The 24308-nt window shown below is 34.4% G+C and overlaps 1 pseudogene; it reads left to right on the top strand.

Moving 5' to 3' along the window:
- Positions 1–245: 245 nt before the first annotated feature.
- On the top strand, positions 246–22955 carry LOC110718301 (annotated as a pseudogene).
- The last annotated feature ends 1353 nt before the right edge of the window (positions 22956–24308 follow it).

The following is a 24308-nucleotide window of genomic DNA, read 5'->3' as shown; positions in this document are numbered from 1 at the left end:
TTTGTAATTTATTTGTTGTAAACTGTAATTATGACCGTGTATGACACGGAACTTAACCTAGTAAAAGAAAAATGTCAAACAGAAATTTCTAATTTGTGTGTTTGTACAATAATTGAAAGAATTAGATATAACATGGTAAGAGCGCAATGACTTTTTATTTATAAATCACTCTTTATTTAAAAAAAAAATTAATGCTAGTTTTTTTTTTTTTTTTTGAAACAGATCAATTTATTAATAAAAAGTTATTCGATACCTCCAAAAAAATCTACAAATTAATGCTAGTTTGCGTGAAAAAAAAAGTTTAATTAGCCTCTTATATACTGACGTCTGACATACCGTATTCATTTTATTATTAGTTGTCTTTGGAGTTTTCACTTTTACTCTCCATTCCACCCTCTCTGTCTCTCTCTCCTGAATTATCCTAAGCGGCTTCTGAGCTTTCTCTCCTCCATTGAGGTAAGTTGTTTTTTTTTAATCATCGAATTTCAGTTTCACAATCTAGGGTTTAATTTTACGTAATCGTTAATTCAATTGTCAGTATACTCAATTTAGGGTTCTTTTAAGGCAAATTATTCAACTTTGATTATAATTACTCAAGTTATGAAAAATTATAACGATCGAATTTGTTGTTAATCTTGCTATGTGCAATTTGCGTTGATTATCTCAAGCGAGAAGATTCTTTTTTTTTTTTTTTTTTTTGGTTTTGTTTTGTGATTTTTTGAGCCTAATTTGATATTTGAGTCACATTTGGTTGCTAATGTGTTGCATTTTGGAGCTTAATCGAGCCCATGAGCCAATTCGATAAATGTTGTGGCTATTGGAGGCTGAACCGAGCCTGGCTAAATCCTATTGACCTTGAGCTGAGCCTACTCCCATACCAAACCATTAGCAAAAATGATCTTGATATTAGATGATATATTGTACCACCTATTTCTGATCGTGAGTCTGCACCGTAAGGCCGAAATGCATGTTACAAATAGACGCATTTGTGATTTATCTCATCTGTGTCTCTTCTCGGCTATTTCACCGAGGTTTGCTAAGTTTCTTAGCTCACATATCGCTGCATATCGCGGCCTTAATTAAGCGTGCCATTTGTTTAAAATTAACTATTTTATTTAAATTTATGCTTAAGTTTATATCATATTATCATATGGATTCTGCATTCTTTGGTGACTGGTCAAATGATATTGGTTGCAGGCTGTTCCATACTTTGGGCTGGTGATATCCCACGTTTTATGAGCTTGTGGTAGAAGCTATTTGAAAAGAGAAAAATGCCTGGAATACCTCTTGTGGCTTGGGAAACAATGTATGGCTTTAGAGCACTTGCAGTTTATTGTGTCGCCTCTCTAAATTTTAGCAGTTACTGTTTTGCTTCATTCAAGCAATTTGTCGGTGATGTAAAGCACATATAATATGAATATATGATCATCATCGCTGTTTAGGCAGTTGGAGCTGACTAATATTGTTGGAGAGAGTGTTGTTTTGTATATTGTTTTTATTTCGTTGGTAATTGATCTTGTTTTTAAGGTAGTATTTTTATTTTTTGTTAATAGCAGCCAGTCTAGAAATGGAGATCAGCCGTGCCGTCAAGATTCTCGGGTACACTTATCTGCTGAGGAGGAAATTGCTGCTGAGGAGAGTTTATCTGCATACTGCAAACCTGTAGAGCTTTATAACATTCTTCAACGTCGTGCTAGAAGAAATGTAATTTCTGTACCCTTGTTTGTTGGAACTCTTTCTCATTTTTTCTTTGGCATCCTTATGTCATTTTGTTACGGTTGTTGGATTATTACATGCACATGGACAAGCAAAATTTCTGTACCCTTGTTTGTTGGAACTCTTTCTCATTTTATCCTTGGCATCCTTATGTCATGGTGTTATAGTTGTTGGATTATTATATGCACATGGACAAGAAAAACACAAACTGGAAGAAAACAGTTTAAAAGAAAGTTATTGCCTGGTTGGAATGGAGCCTATAGTCCATCAATTGCTTTTTGTCCTTGCTTCCCATTTCCTGCACTTGCTTGTAGATTAACAAATCTAAGGAACTAGTAGCATTAGCATCTTTTATCTTTTGTGAGAAATTTGAGTTTGATGAAATTGACACAGTAACAACTTTTTAGAAAACCAGGCAATATTATTATTATGCTAAATAGTTAGCTTAAATTCTGAGTCTAAGCTGACACAACGATTTTAGCATGCCCTCCTTTTACTTACGAATAATAAATTAATTAAGGTATCTCATTTCTTGAGTTGTGTGCTTTACTTTTGTTATAGTTAGGTGTATTCCAAAAATATGGACTGAACAGGATTGCAGTGAACTGGTTTGGTCTCTAAGACAGAAATTATTATTTTCCAGTCTCTGGTCCGGGCTGGTCCAAGATCTTTTAAAAACCGGTTTTGGTTTCAATTTGTTTTAGGTTAAGTTATTCATATAAACCTCTAAAATGATAAATTTCTCCTTCAATGTGCTGGGAAGATTACCGTATAAGGGTGTATTGCATATGACAATTTCAAATAGATATTGCACTATTAGCTTTCCTTTTTTCTTTTTTCCCCCTTTTCCAGTTTATTATATATCATTTTTTCTTTTTTATATATGTACAAAAAAGCTTGAATATAGGTTACAACTATGGGAGACTTTATTCTAGTATGAAGCTGGCTAAATTAAAATTTTTCTTTATCAAATTACTAAGTGTAAATATTAAAGCTATCTTTGAAGTAAATATGCTTTTCCTTATTTTTCTCTTTCAAGATTTTTTTTTTTTTTTTTATTTTTTATTTTTTTAATAATTTTTTTTATTTATTTTACAACAATAACGACTTCACCACAAACAACAAAGCCTTAGCCCCTTACCATAATAAAAAATATATGATGAATTTATCTAAAAAGGAAGACAAGTTTGGATGTGCGTTGTTGGATTTTTCTGTGTCTTATAGCTGTATTGACAAGCAGCCTTCCTTTACTCAATTGTTCCTGACAAATTACAATTTGTTGCAGCCATTATTTCTTCAACGGTCCTTACATTACAAAGTACAGACAAGGCACCACAGAAGGTATGTAGTTGATGATTGATCTTGTTATTATCATCAACTTGCTGTCATTGCTGTTGCTGTTACTGGACTTGCCTATCATTCTGCATTTCCCATTCCTGTTTTTTGTTCAGAAACATTCCAGGAGTCAGTGCTTTGTTTCATAATCTAACGGAACATTTTTTGATGATTTGTAGGATACAAATGACAGTTTCTCTGTCAGGGGCATTGGATGATGGATTACAAATACGCAGTTTGTGTCCCATGTATATCATATTGGCTAGGGCTCTATCTGATACACCTGACTTGGAGGTAGAATTTTAGAATACATAATTTTTATTAGACTGTATTTGTGACAGCCATAAGTACTCCTGATCTTAAGCAGCTTTACGCAATCATCGTCGTGTCGTAGTCTGTGGTTGAATTTTGTACATTGCATGTTGTTTAAGTACCTAATTTCAGTGTGTGATTAAACTTTAAACACTTCGTTTTTGTAATGTTGTTGTCAATAGCACTCTGCAGTTTATCGCTACACTAAAGCTCGGCTGCTCACATCTCCAAGGACTGAAGGAGGGAATGTAGCACAAGTCAAATTCATTCTACCTGAGATGAATAAGCTTGTGAGGGAAGCCAAATCTGGATCGTTCATCTTATTTGTTAGCTATGGTATGTTGTTCAGTTCAATATTTTAGCCATGCTATTCAGACATATTGACATTGCATCATATTTTTCTTCTTATTTTTATTGCATGCTGTATGTATATCTTGATCTCTTATTCTCTTGTTCTAATTGCAGCTGGGGTGCATACTTCATATGGATTTGATTCATCTAGAGTGGATAACATATCCCTTTCAAGTAAGATGTTTCTCCTTGGGACTTGTAAGTGGAATTTGAAATTTGGTGGCTGGGAAGACTAAAAGATCAAAGTAAACCAATAAAGTTGTTTAGGTTGTATATACATTTTTTAATTGATTGTATTGATGCAATGGTAGTATTAAAGAAGAGGTATAGTGAACTATATGATTGAGATTTTAGAATATTGGAGAGTAACGTAATGAAGGAGAGGGCTGGAGGAGTGAAGTTCTGTCCTATTGTTGATTATTCAAAAATTGCTTCACAAGCAGTAATTTGGACAGCGTTTAGTGGATTTGGAGTATGTTAGCATATTCTCCTGCTAAATCGCTATATTTGATGTTGGTTAAATGGTACCTTATATTACCACATTGACCCAGGCAAAGAAGACCGTTCTCTTATGTCTTAGGAAGTCTGGTAGACCGAGCAGACACTGTTATCTGTCTAACTCTGTTGGTGATAGTTTCTTTCTTTGTCTGAATTTTGGACGAGTAATTTCAGTTTAGAAAAGTTAGATAAAATTTATTTTTAGGGGGGAATTACAGGCTTAAAGTATCTTCTTAAACCTTATTTTCCATTTTCATCACATAGCTTTTAGTTCATGTAGCCGACCCCACTTATGGGATTAAGGCTTTGATTGATTGATTGATTGATTGGGCATTATTCTTTTTTAGTACAAAAGCTATGATTGATACTTTTAACTAGTAGGTAGTACTAGGACAAATTGTGTATGTTTATGTGTATATATTACTCGTGTTATGCTTAGAGAACTAAACTTTTAAAAAGAAAGTTTTCATAAAAACTTCTTTTCTTTCACAATACCTGTCATAATTGTAATATCTCTGGATCTTGATTTGCTTCTTTGACCGAATTCTTTTGTGTACTTATCTTGAATATGAGTTGCTGTGGCACATATACATGTCTTATGAGTTCACTGCAAAAGCTGGTTGGTTTTGAACTTTTCTCTCTATTGCAGCGAGTGTTGAAAAGTCCTGTTTATGGGGAAAAATATCAATGGAGTCACTATTCTTATCTTGGGAAAAGTTTCCAAATTTGAGCCGAGGGGAGAGAGTTGAAATGTTGTCTACAATTGACTTGCGTCCTTGTCTTTTGAAGGTATGCTATCTTACTTTGGTGGGGAGAATTACTGTTTGACTGTATATAACTTTTTGTTTGTCTCTGTTAAGCCTGTCAAAAGATTATGAAGAATTGAAGATAGTGGCTTTGTGTTTTGTATGAGGGGTGAACTGAGTAGTGATCAGTAGAAGGGTAGTGTTAGAAAAGAAAACATCATTAAATTTTTGCTGTAATTTTGATGAATAATGAAAGTTTACATGACTGACATTTTTTATCATTGGGTATGTTGTTTATTAATAATATTGATTTATATGGTTAATTTATTGGATATAAGATAATCTAATATTAAATAATTAAAATGAATCATATTAAAAAAATTAGCTATTATATTAAATTTGTGAATATATCAATTGCTGTAAAAGAAGTATATGTCTTAATAAAATTAAAGGAGGGCATCTGTCATAGCAGTAGTATTTGCTCTAATTTTTGCTAATTACTAGTCTATGCTACATAAAACTTGACCAAAAGTGTCAGGCATGTGTCCAATATTGCTGAACGTGGCCATTTTATGTAAATTTTTCCTACTTTTTGCCTGAAATGGAACGGACACTTGAGGTGAATTGGAGGAGTAACTTAGTTTTCAGCTGTATTAGCGGATTGCTTGTTTAAAGTGGAAGAATTTAATCAGCACAGGAGGATCTTTACCACATATGTGGATTATGAGTTTTTGACAAGGCCTACACCTAAATCCTATGCTGTCCAGTTCAAGTATGGACGTGATTTCATGAACATACCAAAGCTGGAGAACTCAAAACAAGGGGCATCCCATCCCTCTAATGGGCAAGAGAAGCTATATAGTATAGAAGAATCACTTTGGAATTTAGTTTGTTTTATTTATGAGAGTGGAGATATATAATCTAGGAGGGAGCAGAAGCACTGCTAGAGACGTGGTTGTTTGGGTTAATTTGTGGGGGGTGTGGTTGTAATATCCCATATTTTCTTATTAAAATAGCTACTTTATCAAAACTATGTAATTATGTTATCATAATAGTATATATTTGAGGAATTATCTTTGTGAATTTAACTCTAAATTAGAGTTGTCTTACCTATTAAGTTATAGCTAGAATCTTTATTTTATTTTATTTGAAGTTACAATTTTTTTTTTGTTTTAATTCATTCACAACTCAATCTAATTTTATCATTGACATTAACAAACTAACAAACTTAAGCCTTATTTTCTTCCTTGAAAAAAAAGAGAGAAGAATTATATACCTATTACCTTATATACATTGTATCCTCCATTACTAAAGGTAAATCTTATTATATCAGTGATTATATTCGCTTAATTTTTTCTAATTTATTTATCACTAATTTAGTTTTGCTAAAATCTCTTTCCCAATCCGAGGAAAGAAAAAATGGGAACAAAATATTAGGTAAACGTGAATGATTTTGCCACTTGAAGGTCTGTATCACTGATTTCTCTGTGATAGTATTATTATGATTTATTTTAGCCAAGAAAGCTTCCTTGTTTCAACTTGTCATTAATTGCCCCTTGGGCTCTGTTTTCTCTCAAAGCCATTAAAGGGATTTTCTGTCTTTGCAGTCTTATTTCTTGGGCGAGGAGAAATGTATCTCATTTCAGATGCCTAAGAGTTCTACTTACATGGTTTGTTCATCCACTGATCCACTTTCATATCTTCCAAATTTGTCTCTGATTTTCTGCTTTTTTCTACTTGGTCTAAGCTACTTACAATTAAATCTTATTTTTTTTTTTTCTGTTTCTGTTCGAAAAGAGCACCTTGCAGCATGCACAAGTCATAATATCTGCAGAAGAGTGAGGGGCAAAAGAAAAATCACCCTATTCTCCCTGTACATCTAACAGCGTTCCCAATTTATCTTCTCATGCTCTGGGGTAATGCCTGATATGCTCTTGTATCTATTTTTCAATCTCAAGTGAGCAACTGTGTTGGCAACCAATTTTGTAATGATTACATAGCTTGAGAACCCATGGGGCCATGGGGGAAACTTCACTTTATGATTTCTGTAGAGGATTGCATAATTATTGCCAAAATTTCAATGTCTTTTATATTTGTTGTAAAGCCAAGTTGATGTTATTTATTTATTTATTTATTTTTTATGGGTAAGGTTGAGGACCAGCAATGTAGTTTTCAACTACAGGTACTACCACAACAAGTTGCAGAGGACTGAAGATAATCCTTTTGAATTTAATGGAACTAAAATTCAGCTTTTGCATTGCCCTTTATTCCACGATATCGCTGGTGAGGAGTTCAATCAGTTTTTACTTCATTCAGTGTTTCTACGTAGTGTTCTGATTTCCCAAAATGTGGCTGTGCTGTGTACTTTTAACTGACTCACTACCCATGTTACATTTTCATCTTCCACTAGTTTTAGTCTGCTGCAAGTGGTTCACATCCAATACTTGGCCTCAATGTCTGATTCAGTATTATGATCTGTCTCCTTATTGTCTTTCATCCCTTATTATGTCTATTTTCGCAAGGTAAGGCTGTAAGATATTGCGGAAGCTAGTTTTCTAGCGTCTTTTATCCCTAAATGCTTCAAAAAAATTCTTGGGGACAATGACTTTAACATGCCATATTCATTATGCTATGTGTGAAGATTGTGAACGTATATTTTAGTTTGGAATATCTTCTCTCGCTGTTTTTTGTCTGAGTCTTGAGGTATATATTTCACATGTTGAAATTTGGACCTAAAAGCCTGCTTGAACATGCAGTTACTGAAGATTTCTCCTGCCCTTTCTGCTTGGTCAAATGTGCAAGTTTTCAGGTTGGTAACTTCTACACCTTTTATTATTTTATTTTTTGGTTTGAACCAAGCTTGATATACATCTGTATTACTAAAACCTTGCAGGGCCTGAAGTTACACTTGCTCTCATGTCATGATCTATTCAACTTTGAATTTTGGGTCAGTATGCTTCTGGAATATGCCCTTATGATGCTCAGTCTCTCCATTGCTTCATCTCATTAATCTTAACTTGTTTAGGTGACACAGGAGTATCAAGCTGTGAATGTTTCAGTCAAAATTGATCCACTGAGTTTGGAGGTAAACATTCCAAATGACTCATTCACTAGGTTTTCACTTTAATTAAGATTGTTCGACCTGTTTGGTACTTGGAGAATAATGAGCTTTAGAACTGCATGATTACTCAGTGATAGATGCATGTATCTTCCCTGTTGTACTACTACTATGGTTTTTTTGGATGTTTTTGTACTGCTCAGCTTTAAACTAAGGGACTTTGGTGTCCCAATAAAGATATGTTTTTACGTTGCTAGATGGTTTCTTCTTTATGGATAAACTCTTTGATGTTAAAGGGGTTTTTTGGTTGTTCTGGAGTCATTGTAACTTGCAAAATTTTTGGGGAAATTTTAGAGAAACCAGTGGTGAAAAGTGTTGTAGTGTTGCGCCTTTTTGAAATATTGTGGATGCTTTGTATGGAAAGTAGAAGTATTATTATTATGTAAGATGTAGACCTTTAGTATATTCGCGGTCCTTTGGATCAATGCGATAACGCCAAAGGGATTTCTCTGTAAAGTTCTGTCAAATGTTTTGAGACTTATTCTTTGTGTTCTTTGTAATGAAAACGTCTTTATCCAAAAAACGGGGGAGGTTTTTGATAGGCTGTCGTCGAGCTTACCAAAGATGAAAAACCTAACTTGGTCGCTCTAATGGGTAGATAGGACAAGTAAGGGTCGATCTCACTAGGACTAATGGGAGCACTAACAAATATCGATTTATGATAAGCTAAGTCAAGTTTGTGTTTTTTTTTTTTTTTTTTTTTTTTTTTTTTTTTTTTTTTTTTTTTTTAAGGTTTGAAGCTATTGGGAAAACCTACAGACAATATTAGAAAGGATTTTGGGAAGGTATCCACCAATCAAGTCATTCACAAAATACAATTAAACATTCAGGATATAACATTTTAGGGATAAATTAGGGGAAGTCATCTAATGCACCCAACTGCTTTCTCGAGCTAGAGCTAGAGATATTACTTGAGTCATGTATACAACCTATTCTTGTGGTTATAAAGCATAGAAACAAGTGTTAAAGCATAATCATGATGACATGAACATTCCCTTGACTAGAAATTCCTATTCTCATGGCATTTTAAGTCAACTAAGCATAAGGGAGCTAACTCAAGTTCATGTCTCGATCTTTGGTTGCTAGATAAATAATTCTAGCAATGGCCACTTACAAGAACTAACAATGAAACCACTTAAGCTCAACTAATTAACTCCCCACATTAGCTAATCAACACATGCAAACAAGTATTTGTGAATTCATTAATGACTTTAACCATCCCTATTAAAGAAGTAGTCACAAACCATAATAGATTGCAAAACTAAAAGTATTAACAACTAAGAACATGAAATTAAACACTAATCTAACATAAACAAGTAATAAAACTTGAAAAGATATAAAAATAAGTAATTAAAGTAAGTTAAGAAAGAGTAAGAAATTCTCATTGATATTGCAAGGAGTATTTAAATCAAGTTTCCTTCCTTCTATTCTTAAAAATCTAAGAATTAAACAAGTTTCTCTCACTTTCTCTCTCTAGAAAATGAGTTTCTCTTTCTAAAATGACTAAACTAAGCTAAAAATTTCCTCCCTTTAAAACCTAGCTAAGTGGTTTATTTATATCACCCCTAAATTACATAGAAAGCTCCGTCACAGAAAAGCAAGCTTAGGCTGCGCCTTCGTAAAACAGGTGATGGGTAGAATGTTCGGCAGCACTGAGGCGCGCGACCATGTTAAGAGGAGCGGCCTCTCCAAAAGACGTGTTAGTACTTCAGCGAAATCGTCAAACAGTCATAACTTCTTACTCATCGAAAAAAGGCATGTGACCACTCGTTGGAAAGCTCTTGAGGTGAACTTTAATCTCCAATTTGAATCACCTCTAATTGTTGAGTATTAAATGGTCATTTGAAGTTGACTCTTGTGCAAAAATTCTTTCGAAACTCCTAAATGCTCTTATTTCACTCATAGACATTCTTTCATGTTTCTTTCATAGCTCCATCAACCCGTGCTTGCCTCTTTCCTTGTCCTTACGTCCTCAATCACTCCATAGACTTTTGGGTGCCAATAAGCGCTAAAATGCATCAAAAAGACAAACAAAACCCGTGAAGTATATGATACACAAAATTTGCATAAAATTAGAGTAAATAATGAACTAAGATGTCGATTTTCACAAAATCAAGGTTCAAAACTACCCTAAAATCATACCAAATAACAAGTTATCCATTTCCAGCACCTTGTTTTAGTTGAATGTTTCGGAGTTGTTTGAGAGTCTATCAGGTAATTTTGCTGTCAGCATTTTTCAACGTCTGGCATCTTTGAACAACACTGTTTGTATCCTAGGGTAGCACTTAAGTAAGGTGTTGAGCCTTTTGTGCTTGCACATTACCTTTAAATTTCTGCTACATTGTTAGTCCAAAAGTACAGATATTATATCTTTATTTTTGTATCCTAGGGTAGCACTTAAGTAAGGTGTTGAGCCTTTTGTGCTTGCACTTTACCTTTAAATTTCTGCTACATTGTTAGTCCAAAAGTACATATATTATATGTTTTGTAATAAATCACTGTAGGTCTTTGAGCAATGTGCTTTATCTCACCTAATAGCATAAATACTCTGTATTTTGGAAGGTGACTAGTTAAGAATCAAGAGTTGATCTCTGTACATCATGATCTTCCTAGGCCTTGCCACTGATAACAATGGCTGTTAATTTTTGAAGTAATATTCATTGATGTATGTAAATCCAATGAGCACATCAATTAAAGGTTAGGATAGTAGGTTTTGAGAATTTGTTCTGAGTATCTGCATTTTGATGAAATAGTGATGTCTATCATATTTGAGTCAAAAATAAAACTAAACACATTGCTCGGCGATTAATCATTGATGTTAGATCCATCTACAGGATTCAGACTACGTGATAGTTACATGACTTACATCCCTTAAACCAAGTATCTGGATTTTGCAAGTGTATGGTCCTTGTTTGTTTAGATTCTGTCATGGCCAGATGCTTTAGATGAATGTATCTTGAAAACAGCCAATAAACTTAATAATGTTTCTGTATTATTTTCTATTGTCTGATGAAACCTTTAGCCCTTATCCTGAGTATTTTCTGTTTAGATTGTTGCAGATGGAGTTGATCCTAAACAGCTTATATTTTTTCTTTGGTTAGTTTACTTTGTCTGTGATCTTACTTACTGTTGACTCTTGTGATTTTAGTAATTGTACCAGCTTTATTGTTTTCTTTTAAACTTCTGTTTTGAAGCTTTAAAAGGCAAAACAGGAGAACAACCAAATTGCTAGTTGACAAGACAAAGCATGTACAACCGCTGACTTTGACATCGGATGTGGGTGTTGCTGCAAGTGATCTTCTGAATAAGGCTGATGGTATGCTATATTCTGTAATTTTTGTTTATATGAATTAATCTTCTGTATGAAGTATTATCCTTAAACAATTAATGAAGGATTTAATATACTAGAATAGCCTATATGCTGCTAAAATATCTTATTATCATTATTATTTTTAATATTATTTCCTGTTTGTCGTTTTGTGAATTGTCTTTGCGTGTTAGATAGTTTTTGGTCCCTAAGAGCTAACCAAAGGAAATATATAAGCTGCTTAAAATTTTCTTTTTCACTATTGTGCTTGGCCTCTGGGACTTGGCTTGTTAGTTTCCGAGGATAATGTGAATATCACACTTTTTTTTTTTTTTTTTTTTGGGGATTGGGGGGGAGGGGGGGTTGCATCTCTAAATTTTATACTTGAATTCTCTCTGAGAAATTTAAACATAGAAATCAGTGCCATAAAAATATAGGATTCCCAATTAAGAGTAGCAATTGCAGTGCTGTCAGGAATTTTATTTAGAAATAGGATTTGAACTTTGACAGAACCTTTAGGGAGGAGGTTACTGAGGTAGGGTTGCTAATGAGCATATTGAGGTTGGTAGCAATTGCTAATGAGCATGCTGGGCTTGCGATACATTTTTTCTAGGATTGCCTCACGTTGCTGAGATCGTGAGCCTGAAAAGTTAACCTTGACATGGGCTTGCGATACATTTTTTCTAGGATTGCCTCAAGTTGCTGACTTGCTGGACCAAGCTTGGCAGTTAGGAACAAAAAATGAACTGTTCTCAGCAAAAAGGTGCGAAACTTTACACCTGTTAATTCTCATATTACTTCTATGATTTAATTTTCTTATCTGGCAGTAAGTGGATATAGAATAAGAGTCGAGCGGCAAGTTGCTTGAGAGAAAATGAGGGAATGCCAGAACATGAGCGGAAATCTGTATGAGCTACTGACTTATCTGATTCAATGGCAGCACGTCTCTAGTAAAGAAGAGAAATTATTAATAAATACTTTGTTTAGTGGGGAGAGGCATCCGATGAGTGCTAAGAGATGTAATTGCACAGACCTACTGCTATAATTTGAATTGAGTGACGCTATTGAATGATAGAGAGAAACATAAATAAGATTTGGAGGTGTGTTAGGTAGAAGAGGGGGGGGGGGAGGGATGAGGACGGAGGGAGGGAGGAGAGGGTGAGAAAATTTATTAACTTTTAAAATCAGAGAATTTTTTTTGGAAAAATGGAATCAAATACCGGGTTTTTATAAACTATTAACAATACTTAAAATGTACTTCATTTTTGTTACTTGCGAAATTTCTTGCTTTCACATTTTTCCAATAACCATTTCTGTCTGTAATTATGCATTTCTAGAAAATTAGGTTTAAAATAAAGACATTGTTACGAACCCAACAATGTCCCATATGATTATGTTATTCTTAAAAATTTTATGATGAAATGTATTTGAATGTGTATGTGTATATTGTACACTATTGAAATGTTGCAAGTGAAAAAAAAAGGAGGTATGTTACGGAGTATGTTAATATTAGACATGGAAAAATACTGTGAAAGAAAGTGACCTTCTCATGAGCTTCTTGATTGAGTTGTGGTTGTAGTTGCTTGACTTAAAGTTATACGAGTAATTCAAAGGAACCAATGGGGCCTAAAGTGAGCTCAAGTTCAGCTCACAATCTGAATTATGATACACCAACACAAAATGATTTCTGCTATGGTGGAAAAATTCTGCTCTTTATAATTAATTTAAAACAGTATAAGTCAATTAGAACAGATAGTAACATTATATAAAGCTGAGCTTGCAGATTGTAACGATGGATTTGTTGTTCGATTCATTCATCAAAACCTGAGTTTTATCAGGAATTTTTGGCTTAAGTTTATTGTTTTCACTATACTTTACACTCTTTATTCTTAACAGTGACAATGTCCTTTGCTTTTGGAGGATGTATATCTTGTTTCTACTGTTTTTTAATTTTTTTTATTTTTTTAATTTTAATAAATAGATGACTGACCTAATGAACGATGCCGTATTCCCCATAAATAGTTGATATGTAGCTAGCTGTGGCTTGCTATCTTTATTTATTTATATATTTATTTCTTTTGTATCTTCTGCTTTAATTTTTTCTGCTTTCTTGTAATAGCTATGCACGCTCTGGAATTTAATTGCTCACATGCTTTTTAGATGCCTATTCCAGTAAAATTGAAAGGGCTCGGAGTTCAAGTGTCAATGATTCCCTAAATGTTGTCCCACGTCTTACCCCATGTCTAAACCTACAATATCTTTCATTTATATCTTCATCCTATAATCTATTTATCTTACAATTCTACAGATCCAGATTGCATTCAGTCTGTATCAGGTAGCAGTATCGCTCCCCCGGCGCTGCTCCAGTTTGCAAAGACAAGAAAGCTATCGATTGGAACGATCTAATTTTAGAAGGTTCATCACTTTCCTGTTTACTATTCTTTGTCCCTAGTGTTGTTGGTTGTTAAAATAAACAAAAGTATATATATAATCATGACATGTCGTTGACATGAATTTTCTCCCTACACCGCCCTATCCATCACCATATTTTCCTCAATATTATCCAACACCATATTATAATTTTTGTCATTATAATAACAAAATTTATATTATATATGACTCTAGCTATATGTAGCCGACCCCACTTATGAAATTAAGGCTTTGATTGCTGCTGATGATGATGATATGACTCTAGCTATAGTTTGAACAATAAGTCTTGTTTGAGGATAACTTTAACTATTTTTATGTTAACTTTAACCCCTTAAAGGGTAACTTTTAATTTGTCGTTGGTTTGAATTTTATTTAATGTGTTGATTTTTTATAGATTCATGATTACATAGTATAAAAGCTAGTATGATTAATCTAATACATTATAAGTTTTTTGTAAGATAAAATTTTTTATTAGAAAAATAATAACTTTTGTAGTATAAAGGGTAAATTTAAATATTTTTAAGATAACTTTAACCCGTTTTACAATAAATTAACGTACACCCGCCTTTTTGGAGAATTTGTGTAGTTTGAAATTCACTCTGTAACTAGTGAGCTATCCTACCAAGCAAGGTGTGGCCTAGTTGAAAGATTTAAACCCAACAATCATGAGGTTGTAGGATCATATTCCCCTAGAGGGCTCTTTGGGGGTAGGATTTCCTTGCCCCTACCCCGGGCTGGATTGACTTGTGCAAGATTTTGGCTCGATCAAGCCAATTGGATGTATTTATTTTAGAGTAATGGGTAAAAAAATATATATAATTAGATTGATTCTTGGATTGAAAATCCTCATTGTCCTTCTAGATCTATATCCTGTAATTTTAGATGTGGTGTTCTGTCTGATTTATTTTGCTTACTTTTTATTTCTGGTTGTCTTCAGTCGTGCCTTAATGGAGAAGAGGCAGTTCTTTCACTCTCACAGAGCACAAGTATGGCAATCTCAATATGTTTTGTTTTTAATTTTTTTTATTTTTCCTTATTTAATTTCTTTTTATTGCATCATCATTGTTTTTCTTCCTATTGCCTAATGACTAGCCTTGTGTCATCCACACCTCTTTACTGCTACATATTTAGTGACATCTTGCACCGAAGGTCAATCAATGAATGAAATTTGAGAGAGGCTATGGGTTAATTTACAAGACATGGACATGATTTGGCATCCATTATTATATCGATTCTATCGCCACCAATGATTTAACAATTAACATGTGTAGAATCGGTTTCATTGAGGTACAACGTTTTAATATATCAACAGGCTGTTTTTCATCCAAGCTAAAGATTGGCTGACAAAGTTGCATGTCAAATTTAAAACTTATCAACAGGCTGTTGATCACCCATAGCAGAGATTAATTAACAAAGTTGTGTATCAAATAATTAAATAGAGACTTGTATACACAACTCAAAGTTTATAAAATATAAACTACATAACAATGACTAATCTAGAAAACTTCAGCTTATTGCTGAAATTGTATGTAGCATTGGCTGTTGCATCTTGATCTACAGCTCCTGTAATTACCACTTATCTTTATTATACCATATTCTGAATGATCTTGTCTGTAGTAGTTTAGTATTAATCTTTAATGCTCTACTCTTTGTTTTTGAAGGGTTCTGAGTAACAAATGTAACATTTCAGTATTCCTATTCTGTCTATGTGTTTACTGTTAAACAGATAGGCTGAGCTGAAAGCTTCTGTAATTGATCAAATTTGGTCATTTGTACTTGGGTATCTTATAATGATTAGTTCATAAGAGGTCCTCACAAACTCACATACAACATACTTTGGTTTTGGGCTTTTGGTCATTAGTAATCATCTGCAAATGCTGATTTATGATTTGTAAGCTGCTCCTGACCATTTATTGATCCAAACCTTAGCAGCACATATTGCAAATAATTGTCTGAGATTTAATCATTAGTTACCATCGAAGGTTAAGTAGTTAGTTGAAGACTTGAAGTCTATATAAAAAGATGTGATGGTTCAAGTGCTTGCCAAACACAGTCCATGCCTAAAGATTCAAATGTATTTTCATATGTATTTGATTCCCAGGCTCATAAATGACATTTATAGTTCTAATTGTAAAGTTTTTCGGTTTTGATGTTGAAGCAAACCACACCAAAATGCAAAGCTATGAATTTGTAATCTCTAACGACCTATTTTCCAACTTGAAATGGCACCGAATCCCACTAAATTTGGTCTACTGTTGTTTGTCTACAGTTTCCAACTTTCCACACCACATTTTCTTGATCTACTGCTGTCAACTTTTGAAAAGCCTTGTGATCAAATATACAGAGTTATTAGCAGCGGCAAGAGCTGACAAGATGACTTCTTTTTGTGACTGTAGCCAATGGCATTGGAGCAGATATTTTCAGAGCATGATAGTGAGGATGAAGTTGATGATGATGTAGCTGATCTAGAAGATCGAAGGGTATGCCTTATCTGTATTCTATCTCTGGTGAATATATTTTTTTTGGTGTGACTGTAGCGTAATACGAGTGATTCCAAATAGATGAAAATAGTGATTCTGATTATTAAAGCTGAGCTTACAGAAAACTGAAGATAGTTGTCTAGTATTTGTAAGGCTTGACCCTCTCCAAAAGCTAATAAAATAACAACTCAAATATTCTGAATGCTTTTTCTCTATGCCTACTCTCCCTGGTTTTTACTAAAACTAATGACTACTGACAGAATAAAGACTACCCATAATGCCCTTCTTCTGCAGATATTGGGAGAAATAGGTGGATCATATTGTGTTACTATGAGTGGAAGAATTTATCTTCAAGCTTCATAGAGAGAGAAACATAGAGGTGGTGATTTTGGTGTGTATAATTTGAGTTTAGAGAGAGAAAGCGCTCAATGCGGTGTTGGGTTATAGCATATTGCATATATATGACGTCAATGACGGACTGATGGTTAAGAGTTTAGGGTTAATAAGTTCTAGGCTTTGGGATTCTAATATGGGCTAGAGGATTGCACGTTTATTCTACTACCGTCGTTACATAATGTTTTTAACATATTCCGTTGTTTGTCCGTTTTGTAATGTTCTTCTCAAATTTACTTTATTTTATTTTTGGCAATCCCCTTTTTCTACCTTACCCCTCTTACCCCCTAGTACTTACACCTTTCACACTCTGCTTACTTTATCCACTTTTTTCTTACACTCACCCACCTTTTTACACTCTCTCTCCCCTTTACATTAATTGTTGCGCAGACAGTAAATCTTAAGAACATTATGAAACAGAGGAATTATTATTTGTTTTGCATTTTAATGGCCCAATTAGCTAAACAAACGGAAACTTGCAACAGTGTAGCTAATGAATAAACGGTTTCATAGGTCATTGTCAAGTTACAAAGCTTTTTCTTGAACCTAACCCGCTTGATGAGCGGGACATGTTGTACCAACACTTTTACTTACATGTGCTGGAAGCCTTACGTTAAACCCTCTAATTTTGTGTTGTGTTATCTGGTCATTTCAGCTTTTGCCAGCTCTAATTGGAATTTAATTTAATTCTGCAATCTAGTTTGATGTAGGCCAAATTCTCTGCAGATTGTAGCGCAGCGTTCAGTGTAGCAAAGACACATTATTTTGGTAGAATGGTAGTTGTCACAAATTAACTAATATTTATTGTCCCTAACCTACTCCTGAGCTATTCCTTTCCTAGCCCCAAATTTTTTTTTTCAGTTCTTTCTCAGTTTCTCTCCATTTTCTCTCTTTCCTCACCTTACTTTTTACCTCACATGAACTGTTGCTTGTGGCGGTTCTAGGCATGCTGCAGAACTTGAGCCCTTTTTTCTTCATGGTTGCGGTGTATTAGTCATCCTCCCCTGAGTTCCACAGTCCACCCCCTCGTTCTCACTTTTGCTGGGAGATTAAATTTCTCTTTTACTGTTTATTTGGATATCTTTTTAGCAAGGGAAAGTGAGGGTAAGGAAGAAGATAACAAATTCCTTTAATTGGATAACAAGAGCATGAGGGAAGGGGAGGGAACATTGCTTTAGATTATCTTTCTTTCCAATCTGCCCCTGCTAATTCACGTACACCATGAATGGAGAAAGTATCCATTGATATGCAGCTCGAAAAAAACCGACCAGTCAGATTTAACACTCCAAATTCATCAATCCCTTTGAATCTTCTCGTACCCCTCCAATTTTTTGCCATTGGAAGTGGTTTTAGATGTTAGGACACTGATCAAAATCCCCTCTGGCCATTTCCCTCAAACGTATCGGTATTAATACATTGAATATTTTGTTACCTTCGCTGTGTTGATGTCAGAAGCATGATTGTTTGATCCTAGATGCAGTTAGAATCTTATTTTTGAATTGGGGAAAATAGTTTGACATTATAAATTGTAGAGACAAGGAGTGAGTAAGAGACAATGCATTTGTAGATGAACGGAGAATGAAGAGCAAAACAGGGAGGGATGAAAAAGTGAGAAACAGCAGTGGAGAAACAATGGAAAATAAGGGTAAAAAAGCCATTTCAATATTGTTATACATTATGTTTCTATATTCCTTATCTTTCCAATTTTGGAGAGATGTATTTCTTAAACAATGAAGGTAATAAAGTCCTTCCGTTTCCCTTCCCTTCATTTTTCTCAACCCCCTAATTTGCTATTCAAAGAAAATTGTATCCCTTCCTTTCTTGTTCCTCCCTTCCCCTACAAACCCACCTATCCAAACAAGCTGTTGTATATTTGTTGGGTTTGATGAGATTTTAAGGATACTGACAAGCTATGGTACTCCAACCTAAAGTTTCATGTCGAGTACCCCTGTCGAATAATCAACACTCAACACATGAGTATGATGCTTATACACTTGGACCCAAGTCACCAAATACATGCAAAATTTCATAACATAGCCATGTTTGACAGAAGTAGCAATCTATGTTGTAATCAGTAATCACTATTATATTATGTTGCCGTTGCTGGGATACTGAATTTTGTAAGTTGCCAGTGGCCATTGTAGTTATACAAAGTGCTTTATGTTAAAAAAATTTGGGAGGAGGGGAAAGGGAGTTGTGGAAAATACAGTATGTGGATGATTTTGTATTATACCTTTTCTTGTGATTGATTTGTGAGTGTGTGAGTGCACACACAAAGTTTCCATGTGAAGGATTGTATTTCCATGCCTTATTATTGATGTTGGGGTTTGAAATAATAATTGCAGATGCTGGATGATTTTGTGGATGTCAGCAAAGATGAGAAACAAATCATGCATCTTTGGAACTCCTTTGTCAGGAAACAAAGGTATGTTTATGCCATATTCTCTGTATGCTTATAAAAAGACATTTTTCTGTTGCTGCTGCCCATTCACTCTCTCAAGTATATGTTAAGCTTGAGCATCTCTAGGTAGCCACAACTCAAGTATTTTGAAATTATGATGTACCATTAAATGCTGGTCAATGTGCCTTCTCTTGTGGCTCATCATCTATTTATTTGTGTGACCCAATTAAGTTTTCTTTGTTTGAACAAACAGTGACCTAATCAATCAAGTTCTGAATTTTCAGCTCCATCAGAATATTCAGAACTTAGGATAGTGTTAGAGTTCATGTGAGAACAATGTTAGTATATGCTATGCCATTTCTTGAGGAAGAATACTGTCCTTTTATGGATTTGAATAACTAGGTTGTTTCCTTGCATAAATTATTCATGGTTCTGCTATCTCTCTTACACACACAGACTTGCGCATGCACTCACTCACTTAGTTTGAGCCATCAATATTGCTGATAATCCTTTACTCATTTAGCAGTCCTACTTCCTTTCTAATAATGACAAGAGAAAGGGAAAATTAAAATGCGCCTTTTGATGATTGCCTAGACTCATTTACTTCATGTATTGTGCCAACTTTTTAAGTTACTTGCCTTTCATAAATGATCTATGTACTGTAAAGATGTGCTATCATATACGCTTCAAGTTTCTTCATTTCATTCTAAAAACCTTTTTGGGTAGTATAATCTGGTCAATATGTCATATTTCTATAAAATTTTGTTCTTAGTTGGTATGATGAGCTTAAAAAAGGCATTTTCTGTTGGAACTAACTTAAGAGTTCCTTTGTGACCTATATAAGGGTAGCTTTCTTGTAATTGCTGTTTAATTTTAAAAGGTATGTTACACTGATATTTGTAGACTTGTATAATTTGGCCCTTATATTTCATGTCCAAGAAATTTTTATTTATTTTTTTTTAATTTTTTTGGTTGAGGGTATGGGCCCTAGAGGGAATGGATAAAAACACCTTTTGAGGCCATCTTTGCAAGCTTTGTTTCTGATAATCAATCTGTTGTCTCATTACTGAAGTATTCTGTTTCTGAATTATGACAGGATACTTGCCGACGGTCATATCCCTTGGGCCTGTGAGGCGTTTTCTCGTTTGCATGGGAATAATCTTGTGCAAGCTCCTGCTCTGATTTGGTAAGCTTTCTTATTTTTGCTATATCACAAGATTTTTTTTGGGGTTTTTTTTTTTTCCTCCTGTTTTTAATATGCATTTTTTTTTCTTTTTTTAATATGTATTTACTATTTTGAATTGGTACTTCGTATTTATAAACTTTGTTGACCACTTACAAGGTAAACCTTTTTTCTTTTCAAGGGACGAACTGTTTCTGCTAGAAAATCCCTAGTTTTTCTTCTTTTTTTTAAACAGAAAAAAATTGGAAAATATCGCTATTATTTCTTTTGCCTAGGATGATGACTTAGTAATTTAACAACTAAAACATGTATGGGTAGGGGTGTTAACGAGCCGAGCCGAGACCGAACCTTTGTTGGCTCGGCTTGAACTCTACAATGGTTAGCCCAGGCTCAGCTCGACCTCGAAGCTCGTCGAGCTTGAGATATGGAGCTCGAAACATGTTCATGTGGGCTTGGCTCGAGTTCGAGCTCGAGCTCAACTCAAGGCTTGGCAAAAAATTTAACCAAAAAATCAACAAATTAAACGAAAACAATGTAATCTACTCATGGCCAAACAAACACTTGTAGGAAATTAAAAATAGATAAACAAAAATATACGTATATATATTTTGCTTTTCATAACCGAACACATGAAGACACAACTTTGCTAAATTTTATTATCACTCATAACTCACAAACTAAAGGAGTGAGGCAAACGGAATGGATTGGAGTTTGGTCGGACCCCCTGTTTGACTGGATCGGAGATTCGGAGGACAAGCGAAATGGAGTGAGGCTAACAATGGGGTGAAAGATTGAGGGAGGCAAAGCGGCTAGGGTTGATGGCGGTAAAATGAGATAATGAGAAGTGCATGATTGAGGCCTTGAGGGTAAATGTCTAAGGAGAATTAGGCCCAATGTGAGAATTGTAAAATACGTACAAGTATTAGTTATTTACCCCAAAAGTCTGAATGTTGTTTTTTAGTGCTAGTTTTAAAAATATAATAAAGTAAAATATTAATATAAAAAAAGGTTCGAGCTTGTTCAAGAGCTGTCGAGCCGAGCCATGGATGACTCAGGCTTGGCTTGTTAAGATACCGAGCCGAACCCAAATTCGAGTCGAGCCCGCTCGAGCCGAGCTATGACCAAGCTTTGACCGAGCCGAGTATCGAACAGTTCACGAGCAGGCTTGGCTCATTAACACCTCTATGTATGGGTGTTGAAGTAATAAAATTGTGTTTGCCATAAGCCTACTAGAATGAGTAGAATCACATTCTTTGCATCTGAAGTATTACTGTAGAACATAAGTTTTTGAGCTGTGTGCTGGATTGAGCTACTTGTAATTTGTAATGGCTGCCCATTTCAGCCCATCATACAATTAGGCTAAGCTGCTTACGTTTATGAGTGGTGTCTATTCGCTTCCTTGAGGTCGATATGTGTGGCACTCTTCTGTAGCTAATTTTATAGCCTTGTGACTTTATGAGTGCCTCTGGGCACAAGTATGAGAATGAGAGGGATGTATTGTAATTACAAGAATGTGGGTTTGGATTCATTATAGAGCCTGATATCGAAATTATGCCCCCGTTGATTCGAGCGCTGAAGAAAGCTTAAATTGGGTTAAAGCTTTTAAATGCAATGTTTAAGTGACATGAAAAAGCCTTACATGCACCGCTATCAAACTACTCGAGACTACCCCACTAGGTTGACACATGAAGTTCTTAACAAGCATGACTTGCTATAAACGTTGAAGTAAAAATTATACTTTTTCAATATATACATAGAGCAATGTGTGATAATCTATTAGAATTTGATATCTGTGTGAACTCTTGCTAAATATATGAAATGATAATGTTTCTCCTCAAGACTGTGAATAGATATAGCCATATAGGGTTGCAAGATGTGCTCTTCTACTGTTAACAAAAACTTGCTCTCTTTTGTTTGTCTACTTTCCGGATTGGGGAAATTTTGATCTTCAATATTTCTGCCCTTGAGAGTTTATGTTGAATACATATGTTTTTTTTTAAAAAAAGGCTATCTAATGATCATCATTACTTCGTATTAAGAATTTGTTTTTCTTATTTAATATACAGGTGTTGGAGATTATTTATGATCAAATTGTGGAACCTTGGACTTCTTGATGCGCGCACCATGAATAACTGTAGCATAATCCTTGAGCAATTCCAAAAGCAGGAGACAACTCCTGTGTTAAAAGCTCCACCAAGATCGCCCATCTAAAGTTTCTAGATCAAAAATTCAATATATGGTATCTTGGGTTCTTGCTTGGGCAATTTGAAGTGGCATTTTTGAGCCAGTGTACTCTCTTTGAATTTTGTTGCCAACTTTATCATGGATCTTATAAATGGCCAAAGAAATCACCATTATGTGCATCAATTTTGGCTTTCCGTGGTAACTGAAAAGGTTGAGAATCACAACAGAGCAGAAAGAAAGTGCTCTTGCTCTTTTGGCCGGCTGACAATATAATTCATGACGCTGTTTTGATAACGATTAACATGTAAATTTGTTTTTCTATCGGCCATGTAATTATTATTTCAAATTTATTTCATTGTTATAACTACAAAAATGTCATTGAAATATATTGCAACAATTATGACTTCATGGATATGTTAAGCTAGGAGGGGTAAAACCAACATACTCCGTCAATTACTTCAATCTATTACTATTGCTACAAATTACTGACTATTACAAATATGAAGTACGTAGTCTGTAAACTAGTGGGGTGTTGTGGCATCTCCTTGAAAAAAATCCTCCTAAGTTGTTGCTTGTGTGGTGATGGCCTTTTAAAATAATAATTATGATACTAGTAATAATCATTTATACTTAATATTTTTGGTACAAGCAGTACATATTGCTATTACAGTGTTTCATACATAATTCCTATAACTAAGCTAAGCTTGGTCTAGTGGGAAAAATGCATCTTTCATTCTTAAGGTTGGGGGTTTAATCCAATCCCCACTAGAGACAATTTGAGGGTGGGGATGCCTTACTCTTCCCCCTCACTCTCAAAGCGTGACCCGCAAATACCGCACCAAAGGATCTTTCTTACCGTTAAAAAAATATAATAAAAAAAAAAAAAAAAATCCTGTATCTTTCTAAAGGTATTATGCTCTGATAACTCCATGTTTTTTTTAAAAAAGATTATAGAGGCATTGATGATCAAGTTTGTATTGTTGCCTAACATGAAAGTCGAATTGTAAATTCAAAAGTGGATTGAACTCATTGAAGTATAACCTTGATGTTGGGAATGTTTGATATGTATACTATATTTTTATCATCTGAAATTTATAATCATATTCGTCCTAATATGGGATTTAAGTATCATTCATTCTACTAACAAGTTACTTGGTATAATGGATTAATGGGGATGAGTTTAAGTGTTACTTGAAGTAAATTTTCTCCCCAAAGTCTATGTACAAAGCAAAGTCATTGTCTCAATTTTCATGTGACGGAGAAAGTTAATTTTGAAATAGTATACATGAATATCATCTTGTAAATGTAGAGTAGTGTTGCTTTTTATTTAGCAAAGGCGGTTTCTTTCTACATCAACTAATGAAAAAAGGCCTGATTACAAAGACTCCTTCTGTTGGATTTGTCACATTAGTTTGACTAACATATAATTTTCTAATTTTGTAGTGTCTTGTTTAGAGTTAAGTGTACCATAGTCATTTAAGGAATATGAGTAAAAATCCTTCTAATTTACCGTTTTCAAACACGTTCAAAATAAGCAAAAGAAAAAAAAAATGGTTCGATCTTTTGTTCTTTTTATACTCCATAGAAGTGTTGCAACTGATTTGGATTGTTTTACGAAAAGAATTGGTGCAACTAATATGACACGAAGGCAATATTTGACTAAAAGATAATTTCCAGGGTATGAGAAAAACGCATGCAGTATTTACGGGAGCTGAGATGATTTGACTACGCTTCCTCTCTAGTACTCCGTAGAATGCATGCATGGCCGGTAATAACGAGTCAGCATTTTTGGAAGCTTGATTAACCACCCTCAACACGTGTTACTCAAGTTTTTGTTGTATTTTTTATGGGCTT

This window comes from Chenopodium quinoa, unplaced genomic scaffold (genome assembly GCF_001683475.1).
Source record: "Chenopodium quinoa cultivar QQ74 unplaced genomic scaffold, ASM168347v1, whole genome shotgun sequence".
Classification (NCBI taxonomy): Eukaryota; Viridiplantae; Streptophyta; class Magnoliopsida; order Caryophyllales; family Amaranthaceae; genus Chenopodium; species Chenopodium quinoa.
The sequence above is the reverse complement of the archived record's forward strand: the minus strand, read 5'-3'. Positions and strand labels throughout refer to the sequence as shown.